This window comes from Populus euphratica, unplaced genomic scaffold (genome assembly GCF_000495115.2).
Source record: "Populus euphratica unplaced genomic scaffold, PopEup_1.0 scaffold133.1, whole genome shotgun sequence".
Taxonomy (NCBI): domain Eukaryota; kingdom Viridiplantae; phylum Streptophyta; class Magnoliopsida; order Malpighiales; family Salicaceae; genus Populus; species Populus euphratica.
The window spans coordinates 66724-72355 of NW_011499937.1; positions in this window are offsets into that span (position 1 = coordinate 66724).

The following is a 5632-nucleotide window of genomic DNA, read 5'->3' on the forward strand; positions in this document are numbered from 1 at the left end:
AATGGAAAAGAAGCAAACTGGCAGTTGAAAGTTTAAATTTTTTCAAGCTCATTTAATTAGTCTGGAAGTAAAAGAATATATTTTAAGTTTTTTTTCTCTCTCAAGAATATCTACTTAAAACAATCACATTATTTCTTAAAATAAAAGGGAAAGGGAATTTCAAAACTATTGTCACTGTCCATGCCAAAACTCCGAATTTCATTTATTGGTCGAAATTAAATTATTTTTAAAATTAATGAATATTAATTTAATGAAATTTAGATGATTCAATCATTTGATTTAGTTGATTTAATTGGGTTAATTTTAATAAAAAAAAATTCATTTTTTTATCTAAATCGATGTTGTTTAATTAGATTGAATAACTGTTTTATTTTTAATTTTTTATGTAAAATAAACTGTTTTATTTAAAATACTAAAATGATATAGTTTTATAGCTGACTCCATGCGGGATCTAAAATGATTCAATTAGGTTCTAACTACGCGTAAACATGGTGTGAGAGCATTTTAAAATATCGTCGAGTTGGATACGAGAAAAACGAAAGTAGGTTGCGAGAAAACGAAGGGCAAGCTCACGTGTTGGACCCAACAGGCAACGGGGAAGAAGAGAAGCAATAACATCGTGTGGGGCCCACATGTATTGTTTGTTAGCAGTTGTGTATGGTATAAAGCAACACAGGAAGGAATCTTTGTCCTGAAAAGTTTCCTTCATACATGAAAAAAAAAGAAAATCTTTTTTTTAACATTCTCTCATTTTATTTATTTATTATTTTTACCCTACCCTCTGGCGCTACCACCACTGCTGTCTCAGCCCAATAAACTCTTGTTTATTTATTTACAAGGTCATGGGAGTTTAGTTTCATCTTGGCACCCTGTCCCGACCAAGGAGAAACTTTGCTGGGTCGATGTCAGAATTATCATCAAGGCATGGGGCTCGTTGTGGGTGAAGGCCATACATGACCACCCACGTCATTTTCTGGGTAGCATGATAGAGAGAGAGTATGTAAATGATAATTAACATGGGACTCGAATTTGGGAAAAACTCGGCAGAGTTAGTGTTCAATTACTTGCGAAGTTCGGTGGCTTCAATTTTTGATAGGCGACCCAAAGTGACGATGAAGGATTAGATCCAAGATGGGTTTAGATTCCATCATTATAATTATTGATGGTAGATAAATTTAGGTGTGATGTCAGTGATGGATTAGCTACTTTTCAATTTTAAAAATAATTTTAAATAAAAAAATTATAATTTTTTAAAATAATTAATTTTAAATAAAAAAATTATAATTTTTAAAAATAATATGTGTATATATATGTATGTATGTATGTATGTATGGCATGTCTTCAACAATCAACATTGTTGGAGAAATTCTCCCCATTCTCCAAGTGAAAGGATTTTTACCCGGTTTTTTCATGGGAATTTCCGAAGACTTTTCTTCTACTTTCCTGGAAAGAGGTCTAGAACAAAATTATAAGTGAGATATTTTAAAATATTTAAGAAATATATATATATATAACAAGTAAAGTCCTGAGCAATTTTATTTTATATTTGAAATCTTTTTATCAAGAGTGAAGATATTTTTTATTTTAAAAGGTATTTATTCTTGGCTCGGCCGGCTCTTACCCTTGTAAAGTTGTAACCCGATTCGTGCTTATGTTGAACTCACCGAAACAATGCTTCTTAATTAGAGGATACCCAGTATCTTTTAACAAATCTAATTCGGCAAGATATGATTGATTACTCGGTATAAAATGTGATCATTTCAAAGTTGAGATGCGGTTTATTGAAATATTTTTCATAGCAGATCCCATAATCCACTTCCCCTGATGCTCGTATGATCTGTAAAAGGATGGCTTTTCCATTGTTTCTATTCCCACACTTGACTGAACACGCATGTATTTATAGATTAATTAATTTTTTAAATCAATAATTAATCCAGCTCATCTCTTGATCTCACGTCACATACTGCGTTCTCTTAGTTTCGTTTATAATTTTAATTTCGCGGTTTAAGAAATATAGCAATTGGGGGATACAGGATAGAAGCAGGAGAGGTGAGTAAATAGTATGTCAGTAAATATAAATATAATATTTGATAGTCATTACTTTTTAAAATATATTTTATAAAAAAATATTTTTAAAATCTAAAAACAAGATGAATTTAAACTATGTTTTTTTCTCGGAGAATTGTGTGTGTATTTTGGAACAAACGTTTTGAAAGTGAAACAGGAACAAACTAGGGAATCAATGCACTGGTACTTGTATTTTTCCTTAATTTCCAAGAAGATGTCTGGCAATGCTTGTATCACTGCTTGCTCCTTGTCATCTTCAAAGAAACATCTCTGCTCGCTCCCATGCCATTGCTTACTCCTTCCTCATTTTCAAAGAACAATCCCTGCTTGCTTCTATGCAGATTCAAAAGAATCTTGTCAATTTAATAATTTAAAGTTAAATACAGTGAGGTTTTAAAAAATAATTTTATGAGATTTAAAAATAAAATTCAAACTTATATACTTAGTTTTTCATTAATTGTAATAAAATGATGAAATTTATACTCATCACTGCTTGATTAATAAGATTTTAATATTATTTAAAAAAATTAATTTATTTATAGATGTTTCAGTTATCTTACTCTGATCCCAGATTATAAACCAAATCCAAGTCAATAATAATGCTCACAATGAAATTGACATGATCATCTACATTCCTGCTGGGTTTTCAAAGCTTCGACAGTGGACCGACTTCCCGAAAGAACAAGGATACATGACTGATTGACATTTCTTTGAAGTTTACTCGTTTGGACCAAAATAGGGAAAATAACAAATTAAGCAAACATTGACCCCGTGACAACCACCTGCCAGATGCCTTCAAGCCTTTTATTTTCTCTTTTAAATTATTGATAATTCCAGAAGAAGAAGAAGCTTGGACACATTGTGATTGACCCGCGGGTATTTTTCAACCATGATATATACGTATATTTTCTTTTATCCTATGGTAAAAATATAATTGAGTTAGTTTGTGCACACTGAGTCTATCCTTTTTGGTTTTCTTTTCTAAAATGGAAAGTGTCCTGGCTGGCTAGATGATGATTATGGCACCACCAACAAATCAATACTTAAGGAATTCCTTGATTGTAAACAATGAGGTGACAAATAATCCAATATCCGCATATTAAACCAGCAATGGCGTCATCTGGGATGAAGACCTGGGCCATGCACGAGGCTTGAGCCATCCAATCTTGTATAGGCGTTCCTTCATTCTTTTGTTTTTGTTGTTGTTTGTTTGTTTATATATATATATATGTGTGTGTGTGTATTGTTAATTATCTGCCGTCTTGTTATTATTTTACAACCTCCAATATCATCTTATTTAATTTTGGATTATTTAATTATGACCCATAATTAGAGAGGGACGGTGCAAAATTTAGGATAAAAGACACTTGACATCCTCTAACATGAAGGGGGTGTACGACTTGCGTCTTAACTGGAGTTTTGTGTCCCTTTATAACCTAGAGATTTAATTTAAAGGGGACAATCCGGTAATTAAAGTGGCATTTATTTATAACTTTTTGAGTTTGAAGATGGAAGTTGGAATAATTTGTTAAATTTCTTTAAATGCACCGTATTGATATAAAATATATGTTTTTAATTAAAACCGTTTCATAAAAGATTTAATCTCAGCTAACAGGCTTAAAAATAAAATTAACACCCCAAAATTTCTTGTGCAAAAAAAATATTTATCCTTAAAAAAAAAAACAAAAGGCAAGTTGAATTCTTTTCAACAAATGCGCCCGTGGATTTCTTTCACTTTGTGAATTTGTTGGACTTCAAGTGCGTTTTATTGCAGTGATGAGAGTTTTAAATTATATATATTAATCAACACATTAAAATCATTAAAAAATACTAAAATAATTAATTAATATATTTTAAAACACATAAAAAAATTATTAACACATCTGCAACACTTTACTCTTATTTGCATGAGTAAAAAATATTAAAAAAATCTTTAAAAATAGTTTAATTTATCCGATTTTAAACTTATTTTTTAATAATCCTGAATTTGAATTCTTTGAGAATTACTTGGGTTACACCACACGTGCATACCTACTTCTCCAACACGTACTCGGATCAATAATTCAAATCTGCGTCTAGCACGGTCCCCTTCTCCTTCTCTTGTGCCTCCTTACACTTCTAAAAATGTATTTTCCATGCTATACGAATGCGGGTTCATAAATTGTTTTCATAACAAATTTTATATTTATTTACAAGTAAAATTATAATTTTTTACATATCTGATAATTCTATCAGCTTAAACTTTAGTTTATGAATTTAAACCAAATAATTTAATTAAAAAAATTATGTACTTAATTATACAACTATAAAGCATTTAATCACCATCTTATGATAAAAGATATGAGGAAAAAAATGACATGCTCTCCTTATCTCTTATTGTAAAACAAAGCAATTGATTCTAAAACTGTTATGAATTTATATTTATTTTATATTATTGTTAGTTACATTTTTATTTCTTTTGCATGTTTGTTATCTTGAAAAACTAACCAAAAATGTTTTTTACTTAAATTCTATTTGTTTTTGTGTTTTAAAAGTATTTATGTAAAAATTATTTTTTTAATTTATTTTTTTTGTGTTTTAAAAGTATTTATGTAAAATTTATTTTTTTAATTTTTTTTTTTCAAATTAATATTTTTTTAATGTTTTAAAATTATTTTATATATTGATATTAAAAATAATTTTTTTAAAATAAAAAATATTATTTTGATATATTTTTAAATAAAAACTTTAAAAAACAACAGAATACATTAAAACAATAATAATTTTTATTACTTTTCACATTACCATAATAAAATCATAAAAAACTAAAAATTACTAATTTTATATTTCATCAAATAAAATATATTAAAAAATATAAATTACCACATTGTGAAACACTCAATTAAAAGTTAGGTATGGCGGGGAAATGATGATGGCGTGGTTAATTTGGTAATAACACAGAGGTAAGCAGGAGATGAAACATCAGCGTCGGTGATGGAAGAGAATGGAATGAAAGTCAGCTGGACGTAACAGACTTAAATTAAAAAACATTAACAGGTGAGCCTTGAACGAGAGAGAGAGAGAGCCAAGCAGAAAAAATAAAAAAAGATATTTTAGAACGAACCCAACAAAATGGGACCCACAAATTTGTCCCATGCTTAGTTTACACTAATCCAGGCTGTGGGCCCACTTTAACGCTGCCTCCTTACATCTAGCAATTCAGACAATACCTTAATCCTCTTTTCTTTGATCCCTAACCCACAGACCAAAACCCCATGTCCCCCTCTCCGTACTAATCTCTTCAAATTCCATACCTGCCCTTGATTATTTTATAGCATGTTGTAGAATATGGTTATAATTATCTTTAAAAATATTTTTTATTTAAAAATATATTAAAATAATTTTTTTTATTTTTTAAAAATTATTTTTAATATTATAACATAAAAATTATTTAAAAATATTAAAAAATATTAATGTAAAACAAAAAAAATTTAAATTTTCAAAATCATTTTTAAAACACAAAAACAAGATTTCTTCTTTGCCTAGTCATCATCCAATGTTAAAGTCACCCATGGTAGTAGTTCAA